The following is a 14300-nucleotide window of genomic DNA, read 5'->3' as shown; positions in this document are numbered from 1 at the left end:
TCTTCCTAAGTCGATCTCATTTCATTCCCATAATACCCTTAGTAGCCTATCACCCCTAACAGCTGGAAGTGTAAGATTTGTGTCAGCCAGAACACATACCACATTTCTCTTTAATCGTTATCCAATGCCAAATTTTTTTTTAAATTATTTAATATATTTTACCTCTTTCTCTCGGGAAAAGTGTCTATTTCAACCCAAACTTTATCCATCGTGCTTATTCCTATCTGAACTTTGTAGTAGTGCGTATTTCATACCGAATTACATAAAAACTCAAAAATACTACATGAACTTTAAGCGTTGTGCATTTCTCTTCACTAACTTTACAGTAGGGCATATTTCATACTGAACTAAACAAAAATTCAAAAATACTACATGAACTCTCAAAATTGTGCTTATATATATATTGACAATCAAAGATGGTAGTCATCCGTTAATTTATCAAAATGACGTCATTTAGGAATTTTTTTGTAAAATTAATTGTGACTGTGACTGAATCATTGGGAAAAATGCTTATTTCAACCTGAACTTTACCCGTCGTACTTATTTCCTCTCGAACTTTGAAGTGGTGGGTATTCCATACCAAATTACGTAAAAACTCTAAAATATTACATAAACTTTAAGTGTTGTGTATTTTCCTTTCTGAACTTTAGTAATGCATATTTCATACTGAACTAAACAAAAAATTCAAAAACACTACAAAAATTCTCAAAATTATGCTAATATATATTAATCGTCAAAGGTGTTATTCAACCATTAATCTATCAAACGACGCCGTTTTTGATAAATTCTGTAAAATTTTAAATTTAAAAATACTATATAAACTTTCAAAATCGTGTTTATATATATATTGACGTCAAAAATATTAGTCATCCGTTAATTTATCAAATGACGTCATTTTGGATAAATTCTGTAAAATTAAAAATTAATTTTTGGAAGGTTCAAATTCTCATACTGGTGGATAAGTAAGATCAGATTAATTACTAGACCAAAGTAAATTTCTTGTATAAATTTGTAATCAGTAATTGATATTCAAGTTTTATTTTAATCAAAAAAATATTATCAAAGTTTTATTGTTTCAGTTTTATAAAAAAATATAAAATCATTCATGTTTTAATTTAAATTTAAAAATCATTTTTTATAAATTTAGACCAATTATTATTAATTTAAATATTTACTTTATAGTATTACTAAAAATTGAACTATATTGTAAAATTTTAGAATTTTGTGTTGGTTTGCCTTTAGATCATAGGCAAAAGATTTTGTTTTTGATAAATTCTGTAAAATTTAAAATTTGAAAATACTACATAAACTTTCAAAATCGTGTTTATATATAGATTGACAATCAAAGATGTTAGTCATCCGTTAATTTATCAAAATGACGTTATTTTGGATAAATTTTGTAAAATTAAAAAATTAATATGTAAACACGATTTTGAGAGTTTATGTAATATTTTTAAGGCGTTTAAAATGTAGTATTTTAAAATTAAAAATTTACAAAATTTATTAAAAACAACGTCGTTTAATAAATTAATGGTTGAATAACACCTTTGATGGTCAATTATATATCAGCACGATTTTGAGAGTTCATTTAGTATTTTTTAATTTTTGTTTAGTTCAGTATGAAATATGCATTAATGTAAAGTTCATGAAGAAAAAGACACAACGCTTAAAGTTCATGTAGTTTTTTTGAGTTTTTTATGTAGTTCGGTATGAAATATGCACTATTACAAAGTTTGGGTAGTTATAAGCACGATGAGTAAAGTTCAGGTTGAAATATGCACTTTTCCCATTTCTCTCTTCTTTCTTTTCATCTCTTGTTTTATTCTTTCTTTTTTTTTTTTTTTTACTTCTGTTATTATGTTTCTTCTCAAATTAATTTTGCAGATTATAGAATAATTTTTTTTCTCTTGTTCATGAAGATCTTCATGTATCACACAATCATTGATCCTAACCCTACAATTTTTTCATCAATTAATCGTGAGTTTTCGTCATTTCTTTGTCTACCATCGAAAGTTCGTGGATATCATAACCTTTGAATCAGAGGACGCTGGAAATAATCAAAGAATCAATCGTTTCTCTCTAGAAGCCACCACCTTAACGATTATCACATATAACCCCATCAAATTTGGAAGAAGTCTTGATCTATGGAATTTCTCTCTTTCAAAATGAGTTCCAACATGATCCCTCCAAATTTCCTTCGTGTGAGAAAACAAAACCGACCAGCTAGCCCAAGCCAAAACTAGAGAAGAGATGAACTTGTTTGTGAAGCTTTTTGTTCGATTTAGATAACATTTATATTACCCGCTATTTGCTTAGATAACCGATATTATTTACTTTTAGCAGAACTTTACTTTTATATTCTCTTTGAGATTCATTTTTTGTTTGTAGTTATAATCATGTTGTCACTAATTGATAAATAGCTGGTAAAATGTTGCAAATAGCTGGTGTTAGTTGATACATGGTTTGTTAGATGATCAATGGTTTGATCTACTGTTAGTTGGTTGATACATTGTTTGATGCATGATTTGTTAGATAAGTGTTTGATACATGGTTTGTTAGCTGATATATTGTTTGCTATGGGGGATTGTTAGCTGATAAATAGTTGGCACATGGTTTGATGTTGGATACATTGTTTGGTACATGACATGTTATCTGATATATAGTTTATTATCTGATACATATTTTGTTAACTGATACAGAGTTTGACACCATAAGTTGGTTTATAACAACAAATTTAGATTTTATATAATTTCTACATGTCTTACTTGTTAGTTAATGTCGTTCATTTTGTAAAAAAATGGTTGGGCTTCATGTTTAACAAATATTTTTTGGAATGTCTCCACCATTTGATGTCATATTTCTTTATTAGTTAATCATTTTTGTTTTAATTCGTAAGAATTTTATTTTCAAATATTTTACTCTTCTAAAACTATATATACCCGCTAACAATAATTATAATTGCTAAGTATAATTGTATCATTTATACTTATGATATGTATTCTTAGCTTTTCATTTGTATTCATATTGTTGGTGATCTTCCAAGTATTTCAGTTGTTTACATAATACTATTAAACCTTTAACAAATAGTTAAACTAAACTAATTTTTTGTCCATGTACATGCTTGCTAGCTGGGATTCATATTCGTGCAAACAATAATTCCAAAATTTATGCTTTTGATTACACTACAAAATTTGTTATATGTACTTAACGTTATTAGGTGCTAAGAATTATGTTAGTTTTACGGATAGTTTGGTTTGTTCCAACTACCCGCTAAAGCAACCCCAATAACAACGTTACTTGTCCTTCTATATATATATAGCAACCAACCAATTTGGTATTAGTAATAACTAGTAATGTACATGTAAATTATAGTTAATAAATAGAGAAATTGGTGTATATGTCTTCATATTGGACAGTGTCAATGGTAACATTTTTATTGGTCGCTATCAATTAACGTAGCATGCTAACATATAACTTAACATATGTAATATTTAAATATTTTTAATAAATATATTTGTTTACTAAAATGTTAATGTTTTATATTAGATGCTTTCTTTATTGTTACCAATTTATTTCACATCGGGTAATTAAAGTTAATGTTTGAACCGATAATATATATATATATATATATATATATATATATATATATATATATATATATATATATATATATATATATATTTGTAGTTCTTAAACAATAATGCCAATAGTTGTAATTAATAAATTCTAACATTCTCATTGTTTGTCTAAGAATATACACATAATCTTCATCAAATCCAGTACAAAATCGAAGCATTATCCAGAGGATATTTTTCTTGTACTGCCTCCTACGAAAGGGCCCACATATGCAAAAAGGCACCTGCTCTGAAATCTTCCATCTGATACAGCGTCTACTTTCTACGGTTCTTCTAATTTTCAGAGGGGTATAACCATCTTTTCTGAGCCAAATGATAGTCAAGTTGGACCTTATGATTTACTAGGGCAATCTACAAATTTGAATCTTAAATGGGTATATTTACCCGAATCACTCAAAAATAAAAAATAAAATTCAACCACCCACACTGCTTAGCGGATTAACACAAAAGAATCTCATCAAAGAAACAAAACTCACATATGTTGTTTGGGGAAGATGAGAGGAGGGCACATTAGAAAAACCATCAAGCGTATTGTTGTCTCGAAACCAATCGAATCAAGCTTCATCTTTTAACCATATAAAATCTTTGAAATCCCACAATTGAAAGTGATATAAAATTTAACTAAATGAATGTCGTTCAGTATTATTAGGGATTTAGTGTATATTCCTTTGCTTTCTGAGATGGTTAATATCTGTGATTTCTAGAAAAGTAAAAAAACATTTAATTAAAATCATAGCTTAAAAATATGCCAGTGGCAGAATCTTGTAAATATTATTGAAATAGAAGGACACCTAAAAAAATGGCATTTTTTAATAGTTTTGATGATATCCCTAACCCTAATTTTATTCTCTCCATAGTCCCTCTCCGTTGATTTATTTTTCAAATGCTATACAATTATAGATGTCGGAGATTCTTTCACCAACGAATATTATTTCGCCTTGATTTCAGTTTATTTATTTGGTCAAATTGGTTCTGATCATTCGTTTCTGATTAGTTTGGTTCATCCAAAATCTCACCAAATTATACATAACCTTTTTTTGGTTTTCAAATTTTTTTTACGGAACTGAACTGATATTTTGATTTAAACTATTTTAAAAACTCCAAATATTTTTGGTTAAATTTGGTTAGTTCGAATCAAATATTTTAGTTTGTTTTGGTAAAAAATACTCCAAAAATTCGTTGGTGAAAGAATCTCCGACATCTATAATTTTAGCTATACAAATATTTTAGTTTGTTTTGGTAGAAGCATCTTTGCTCTACTGCGGGGTTCCCCATATCTCGTTCTTAACCGTCTCGACTCTCCGCCGCCATCATTCTCCAACACCTCGCCTGCCTCATCTGGAAGTGAGGTAACCACATCTCGCCAGGGCTTCTTCGGATCCAACTCCCATCAGACATATCTAACGCCTCCTCCTCCATCTCCATCGTCTGCAATGCCCTTACCCGTTTCTCCTCTATCTCACTCCTCACCTGAAAATCCACCGTGCTGGCTTAACCCTTGTTTCATTATCTCGGAGAAAAGCTCTGATCTATCTTAATGGGGATTCCAACTGCTTCGGTTAATTCTACTCCCCACGATCTGAATATCTCCGTGTCTTCCACAACGAGCACCCCTCCATTTCCAGCGATTATCTCAGCATATCAATTTCAACGATCGAGCAATCGGATTGGTTCAAGGCCACGAGTACTGCTATGGGACAGGCCCAATTTGATAACTGAAAATTTCAGTTCACACGCCAGCCCAGCTAAGCCCAAGTTCATGTAGATTTCGTTTTGGTTATGGTGTTGGGGGATTTCCTAAACTGTGTATCATGACATATCCTGACGCATGCTCTCTCACTCCGACTTCGACGACTGGCAGCTCGGCTTTAGTTCTCTCAAACCTTCATGGCTCCATCACTGTAATACTGGAACTAGAAGCTTTTGTCTTAACTCAATGTTCGTAGCTGCCTTAGAAGTCCTCGTCAAGCTCCATTCTATTTTCATTGTCATTGATATGGTCATTTTCTCATTGTCCGATTCACCTAGTCCATGCTTTCAAGCCTCAATTGTCTCACCATCCTCTTCACCATACATTATGCTCGCCAATGTTTTAAGCTTTATTGGTTTCAAAGTTGTTCGTGTTTGTTTGAGTGTCAAATATAGCCAGGTATGATTTTATAATCTCGATGTTGCCTACGGTTCTAGAGCTTCTCACTAAAAGTTCTTGCCGGTCAACATTTCAACCTTTTTTATGGTTGCATCAACGTCGTTTTATTTGACTATCATTTGTTCTTTGGAACAATCGCTTTAGGGACTAAGATGGACCCTGCCACGGGTTTTTTCATACTGCTGAGCTTGATTCGCCCTTTAACAATTCTATCTTCGAATTATTGTAATGTTTTCTATCTCCGCTTTACCGTAGAGCATGTCTCTAGGATCTTCGGTTTCGGTTGTAAACTTTGATACTCACTAAGCTTTTTATAATATGGATAGTTGCAAAAAAAAACTTTTGTATGTGGGTAGTTTTTGAGTTTCAAACCTTTTTTGTGACATAGGTGTTTTTACTGTTTAGGATACATCATTTTTATATACGATCATGTAATTTAGTTAACACATTATTAAAACTCTACAACATCTATATATAATAGCAAACTCACTTTCTGTGTTCGGTGACATCAGCATTTTTTATAGTAAAATAAAATTAAGATCATACGGTTGAGATTGTTGCTGCTATGCAATCTAACGGATAAAATTTTAGTTTCATTTAAAAGTCTTATGTCATCAATACTAATGCAAACGACATCTTACTTTTCCTTTCTTTGAATCGTCACCTTCTTATGAGACGCAACCGTTTGAGACACAACCTTTCACTTCTTATATATAGTTTCTTTATCCCCACATCACATAATCATCATTTCTTCAAAATTCTCTAGCGCTCTGTGGATTTTTTTCACTATTGGATATCCTTTCTACGATTTCACCACCACCAAACATACCTGGGTACTTGTTTAGCCTCGGATCTCCATGTGAATTTTACTATGCTCTGGTCTATCTCTTAATCTTTTATTTTCTGATAACTTCCACTTTTGTTCTGCCTCTCAACCCACTGATTACTTAGTTTAGTGCTAGTTTTGAGTTACTCAATTCCATAGAATATATTTTATTTCTCAAAAACTCCTTGATCTCCTCTGGAAACGTTTCCTATCTAGAATTTCAGAGTCAGCATGTCAATAGGATCTGCTATCCAAAACCACATGTTTTTTTGTATCTCCAAATAAAAATGTACCTTTCTAGACTGAATAGCCGTCAAAACACTAGTGAGTAGAAGTAATATTTACGACAGATTCTAAAACGCTGCAAAGACGGCCATCTAAGCGCTATCCGGTAGGTTACATGGCGTTTTGACGTATCCGAGCAACAAATCAGGAATATCAATGTAATCCATTTTCCATGTTTTAGGTTTTGATAGTTTGGAATCGAGTGTTTGGTTATGCATCTTTTAAAACTGTGTAAAAAACAAAGATAATCGACAAGAATCAATGGAAAAAAAAACGTTGCGCCAGCAGATAATTATGTTAGAAAAATCGCAGGATTTAGGTTGGGGATGGAGCTAATTTGGTAAATTACTAATTCATTAAACAAAAGCAAAAAACAAAAAAACGTAGGAGATCGAGCCCTCGCGAAGGGGAGGCAAATATAACATGTGAAACCACTAAACCAAGAAATATATGTTTGATGGTGCACTTATTTAATATATATTTGAAACACTAATCACCATTAATCTCAGATTAAACTTCGCCTAATTGATTCAGTGCTAACCCCGGGTCAACCAAATGCCTTGTGCCAATCGCAATCTCGAATTTCCTAAAATTGTTTTATTTAACAAAAAGTTGTGATTATCTGTTCATATAAATATCCAAAGCTGATTATCGTCAGTTGTCTGTTTAATTTTCTGAATCATTTTTATAGTATACATATATTTTACTAAATTAGTTGATTGTGCATGTTAGATTTAGATGTTGTTTAATTGATTGCACATATTAAAATCGACCATGTCACTTTTCAGAATAATCAGTTGACCGGGGAAACCAGACGTTACCATTATATTTTGCTGCAGAGCTTGGAATTTTAGACAAGCTGATGACCGAACTAATAATACTAGGTTTGGAGCGTGAAGTTCTACTCTTTTCTTACACCATTTTGCCTTTACATTTTTACCATTCGATTGATGCTACTGTAACACAAATGGCGCTAATTAATGAGAAAATTTCTGAACTGATCAACGCTTGCAGTCCACTCATTAGCCATCAGCGGCCACCGCGTACATAGATGAGAATAAAAGAAATGAAGTTCTCTAATTTATCTATCCATGTGGCATTTGGTTTGAATTCACATCCTCTAAGAGTTACACCCTTTTGTTAAGAAATCAATTCTGCGGTTGTTTTATTTCAAAAGATAGAACTCTTTTTGAATAGTTAGAAGAGAGGGAGTAAATAGAATGATATATATGAACTGTTAGTTTCATTGATGTTGCAATTAGCACAGTGGACATATTTTATCATATCCCCTATATATTAATTGAGAAGTATTTGAAAAATTAGAGCCTTAATTTTGTATTAATTAAAAAAAAACCTCAAATCCTAGGTGGCACTCTAAATGTCTTCTAAATTTTATTTCAAAGAATTCTAGAGCATCTAATATAAAGTATAGTTTAATCTAATGGTGTCACATTATTTCATAATTATATAACACTAGAAAACATTATATTAACCTAAAATATAGGAAGTGTGTATTCTTTCCTTAAATAAAATCTACGGAATTACCTAATATGATTTACATATATATGGCAATTAATGATTATGAATAATAAAGATTTGATAACAATTTTTGCATCCTTCTTCATTTTTGTTTAAATTTATATTATTAAAAAAAAATAAACAATCACATTAACCATATAATAAAAAAAGTAGATTTTTTCTTATATGTTATATTTTGAATTTCTTAAAATGACTTTAAATTACAAAAATGAGGAAACCTTATATGTTATATTTTTTTTTTAAAACGACTTTAAAATACAAAAATGAGGACACCTTATATGTTATATTTTTCTTATATGTTAGAATTTTCTTATTGAATTTTTTTAAAACGACTTTAAATTACAAAAATGTAAGTTTAAGTAATATTTACGACAGATTCTAAAACGCTGCAAAGACGCTCATCTAAGCGCTATCCGGTAGGTTACATGGCGTTTTGACGTATTCGGGCAACAAATCAGGAATATCAATGTAATCCATTTTCCATGTTTTAGGTTTTGATAGTTTGGATTCGAGTGTTTGGTTATGCTTCTTTTAAAACTGTGTAAAAAACAAAGATAATCGACAAGAATCAATGAAAAAAAAAAAGCTGCGACAGCAGATAATTTAGGTTAGAAAAATCGCAGGATTTAGGTAGGGGACGGAGCTAATTTGGTAAATTACTAATTCATTAAACAAAAGCAAAAAACAAAAAAAAGTAGGAGATCGAACCCTCGTGAAGGGGAGGCAAATATAACATGTGAAACCACTAAACCAAGAAATATATGTTTGATGGTGCACTTCTTTATATATAAAAGAAGCTTTGCTTCTCTCCTAGCGTGTCCATGTAGACGGACACGTCACTAATTCGCCTCATGTCGTCACGCCACGTGTCCGTGCAAATGAAACTCATCGTTTCATTTAAGTTTGTTATCGCGTGGGCTTTTGACCGAAACTATGCTATTGGGCTTAATTTAGAGAGTGTTGTCGGCCCAGCCAGGCATACTTCTCGCTAACCTAATCCGGAAAACATGTTTGTTCTTCGTTTCTGTTTGTTCGGCGGCTACGGTGATGATCGAGTTTCCTTGCTGTCTCGAAACGGATTGCGTTATGAGTTCTATGTGTTTAATCCCATTAAAGATGGTGACGATCGAGCTTCCTCATGGTATTGCGTCGGCAATGCGGTGATCTTTAAGGTATAAATATGTCAGCATTTCTCTTCTGGAAATTGCGTTCTCTTCATTCATCTTCTATTCATAAGGCGTGGGAAGGTTTCACGACGGCGGCAGACGCTGATCTGATCGCTGAGCAGCAGATGTGGGCTGCGGTTGATCCTTAGGCCAAGAACGAATGTTGCTTTGTCTTCTGTTATTGTTGTTTCAGAATGAATGTTGTATGCCGCCAGAGACATGTAACATGGATGATGGTTGCCTAAATGCGACGTTTGGAGGGATAACATGAAATTATAAACCATTTGATTCTTGATTTTCTCGATACATGCTAGATTGAAGCCTGTTTGTCTGGATATTTTTGTTCTAACTTTCCCAAGGAGTTTCTGATTCAGAAAATGGAGACCGTAAAGAGTACAAGGAGCATGCTGATAATTTCATGGAGATTATCAACCTTCTCCAAGACGAGATTTAAACACCTTCCTCTAGCTTCTTTATAAGGTTTGGTCTCAAGTAATGTTTATTATGTGTTTGATGCAATTCCTCACAGAGCTTGAATAAGCGAAAATTGATTCTTTAGCTGAAGCTTTACGTTAATTGTAAATCGATTTGAATGCTTAAATAATTTTCCAATTGTTAATAATAAAACAAAACTATAAAGTTTGGTTCTGTTTGTCATTCTCTATTTTCTAAATTAACAAAACCATTCAGTGTATAGATCTGGTTTGACTCTGATCGTATAGTTCTGTTGTTTTTTTTCTTCCTTTTTTCATGTGAAAATAACATTCATGGAAGCCTCTGTCTCCTCTCGGTGGACATCCATGACCAAATCTGCAGATGCTACTCAAACGCTGAACTTACATTGAACTCACGCTGAAATCACTGCACAGTCATACATATATATATGCATGTCGCAGATATACAGACTCTCTAATGAGACTAGAGTTTAACATTTCTATATCAGGATCTGTGTAGAGCATATAACCCAAGAAGATGAGATTGAAAGATTGAAAATTATTTAACTAGCTGAAACTTGATTCTTGGCTGAAGTTTTTGGTTAATGTGGCTAAATGCTTAGATGAACTTTCTAATTATTATCATTTGTTGTCTGAAACTTATGGGTTCTAAATCACGGTTACATTGCAGGCTTAGAAGATTGGGTACATATAAGTCCGAGAAGCTAAGAACTATGGCCCTACTTAACATGTGATCTACTTTTATGCAACACAACAAGTTGAACAGCAAAGTAGTCTCTGGAATAACTTTTGTATTATGTGTTTTTTTTTTATCAACGTATTGTGCTTTTATCTTTCAATATTTTCGGTTCAAGATGAAGTTTCAGTGAACTGCTAATAAATTAATACTCTCTGTAGAATTCAATTGGTTGATTTCCTTCGCTTTTAAAGTCAAGACGCAAGTATAATACCTTAAGACAATAATGTAGCTCCCGAGAACTAATTCGATTTCGACGGATGCCCCTTCCCACCTAGGAAGAGATACTAACTTATGATTTAGCATATAATTTCGATTATACTAACTCTGGATTTTTAAGCTGTTCACCAGCCACTGAAGAGCAAGCAGCTTTTAGGTTGCTATAAATTTTCACCAATTGACTTACAAATTACCTTCACCTGGCAAAGCAAGAAAATAGGAGCAGAGGATAACATTTTTTTTTCTGGATCCATTATAGAATTGTGCAAAACAACTGCTTCTTTTGGTTAAGGAAAAACAAAAAGACATACAAATCTTGATGGAGAAGCGATAAGTTGTCTTGCATGGTTATTACAATTTATCAATAAATCAGTAGCATTGGGATTGATATGCAACCGCATAGAGATTAGATTGCCGGATTTTTAACAAGAAAAACAAAAATATCATTGAGATATACTGAACCAATATAAATATTATAGATCACTTCTCCCCTTTTTCTAAAAAAATATAACTGATTTTTTTAATATTTTCATTTTTACACATTTTATAATCCAAATTTGTTGATAAAACATATTCGTGTTTTTGAGATATTGGTTATATAATTAGGTGCATTAAATGCTTAATTTAGTTTTTAACAGAATCTATATATATATTTTAAAAATATGCATAATTATAAGAAAACTTGAGAGCATAATTTTTTTCAAGAAAAAAAATGAGACATCATATTTTAGCTACATTTTCATAAAATAATTTCATAAATGTATAATACTTTTGGATAGTTTAAAATTTATTATAAATTAAATCAATCATTATTAAATTATACTATTACCAAATATAGTACATCCCGCCCGTAGGACGGGCCGACTCTAGTATTTAATATATATTTGAAACACTAATCACCATTAATCTCAGATTAAACTTTCGCCTAATTGATTCGGTGCTAACCCCAGGTCAACCAAATGCCTTGTGCCAATCGCAATCTCGAATTTCTTAAAAAAAAAATATTTAACAAAAAGTTATGATTATCTGTTCATATAAATATCCAAAGCTGATTATCGTTAGTTGTCTGTTTAATTTTTTGAATCATTTTTATAGTATACATATATTTTACTAAATTAGTTGATTGTGCATATTAGATTTAGATGTTGTTTAATTGATTGCACATATTAAAATCGACCATGTCACTTTTCAGAATAATCAGTTGACCGGGGAAACCAGACGTTACCATTATATTTTGCTGCAGAGCTTGGAATTTTAGACAAGCTGATGACCGAACTAATAATACTAGGTTTGGAGCGTAAAGTTCTACTCTTTTCTTACACCATTTTTCCTTTACATTATTTTTACCATTCGATTGATGCTACTGTAACAACTAACACGAATGGCGCTAATTAATGAGAAAATTTCTGAATTGATCAACGCTTGCAGTCCACTCATAAGCCATCGGCGGCCACCGCGTACATAGATGAGAATAAAAGAAATGAAGTTCTCTAATTTATCTATCCATGTGGCATTTGGTTTGAATTCACATCCTCTAAGAGTTACACCCTTTTGTTAAGAAATCAATTCTGCGGTTGTTTTATTTCAAAAGATAGAACTCTTTTTGAATAGTTAGAAGAGAGGGAGTAAATAGAATGATATATATGAACTGTTAGTTTCATTGATGTTGCAATTAGCACAGTGGACATATTTTATCATATTCATCATATTACATACCATCGCCAAAAAGGAAAAAAAAGTAATATCTTCAGATTCTAATGCTAATGAAGTTTAGTACTTCTATATAAAAGGTTTAATGCTGGCTTATTTTAAATGGGATCCACGTATTGTCATGTGTTCGATGTATGGTACATTCTTTTTTTTTTCTTTTGAAAAGACTTTCATTTGTATGTTACATTCTTCATACATTAATTCTTATTTTTAGGGATTTTTAAAATGGTGATTGCTAGAAAATAATGAATGAGGGATCTTTAGGAAGACGAAAACAGTTACTATGGTCCATCACAACTTCAACAACATCTTCAAGTGTATCACTTATATGTCTGTGCGTCCGTAGAGGTAGGATAGTTTGGACTCGAAAAAAAAGTGGGAGTCATCAACGGTAAGTTTCTACGAAAAACATTAATAATGTTATGAATTAGTAAATTACATATACAAATATAATAGCTGGTCGCTTTATACTGTATCTATGTATTAATGAATATTGTATGCTTTTAAATTTTGAATGGTCGAACACAATCATAGAAACCCAACAAATGAGTTTTACAAATATGTGTCTTTATTATAACTTATTACATTAATGCTATTGACGATTGTGTGTTTTTACTATAGATTACTATAAAAAATTGACATCTTATATACTTTTTATTTTATAACTGTGTTGAATTGAAAAGTTGCATCTTCTAAAACTAATACTTTTCAGCTCCATATATTACAATTTCTACAACATCTTCTCCCAAATTCAAATATCAAAATGCTCTCAAATCAGAATTTTGATTATCACTGTCCATTCGGTTCCTGTACAGGTTTGTTTTTTCGGTTGTCTTCGATCCTAGAGGTCTAGAATCTGTTCGGGTATTTAGAAGATTTGGTTTGGTTCTGTTTCAATGTTATCGGTCCTCAATTTAGTTTGGATATCAAAGTTAGGAACTGACTAATATACATTCAGTTTCGCTTTGGTTTTGGTTTTACGGTTAATTTGGGTCAAAAGTAAAAAAAATTCAGGTTTATCAGATTAAATATTAAATTTTTGGATTTTCAGATAAAAAATTGGATAATTCACATAATTTTTAAAAAATTGGATAAAAGAATATTCTGGTTATTCGCTTTTGGGTATTTTGGTTTATAAGTAATATTTTTAATTATTTGATTATTGGAAAACAAAATATATATACTTAATACTTATAAATATATAAATTATATTATAGAAATTAATTTGGTATCCATTCGGTTCTTGATTCGGTTCCAGTTTGGTTCCGGTTCTTTGGTTCTAGAGATATATGATCCGCTCAGTTATTTGGTAGGATCCAAACCCAAACCGAACCTTTATTTTTGGTTTGGTTCTTCAATTATGGAAAAATGTGCCCATGCCTAATTTTGATAAACAATTTCAGTGTATGTATCTTAATATTTTTAAAAGCAATAAGAATTTCAGAATAATTTATAACTATTGAAAAATATAAATCTCACTTCAAAAAGAATGTGGCTAATATATAGTACTAAAGTGAACAAATTTATGGGAAAATCTAAAGATAAATAAACATAAGTCAAAAGCTTAAAACCATTTAAAT

The 14300-nt window shown here is 31.3% G+C and overlaps 1 long non-coding RNA gene across 1 annotated transcript; it reads left to right on the top strand.

Moving 5' to 3' along the window:
* The first annotated feature begins 8692 nt into the window (after positions 1-8692).
* Positions 8693-10959, top strand: LOC106416761. The gene is made up of 2 exons (XR_001283306.3): positions 8693-10080; positions 10726-10959. It is a non-coding gene; the product is annotated as an uncharacterized LOC106416761 (long non-coding RNA).
* Positions 10960-14300: the final 3341 nt, after the last annotated feature.

The sequence above is a fragment of the Brassica napus genome, chromosome C8 (genome assembly GCF_020379485.1).
Source record: "Brassica napus cultivar Da-Ae chromosome C8, Da-Ae, whole genome shotgun sequence".
In the NCBI taxonomy this organism is placed as follows: Eukaryota; Viridiplantae; Streptophyta; class Magnoliopsida; order Brassicales; family Brassicaceae; genus Brassica; species Brassica napus.
This window is presented reverse-complemented; position numbering and strand designations above follow the sequence as displayed.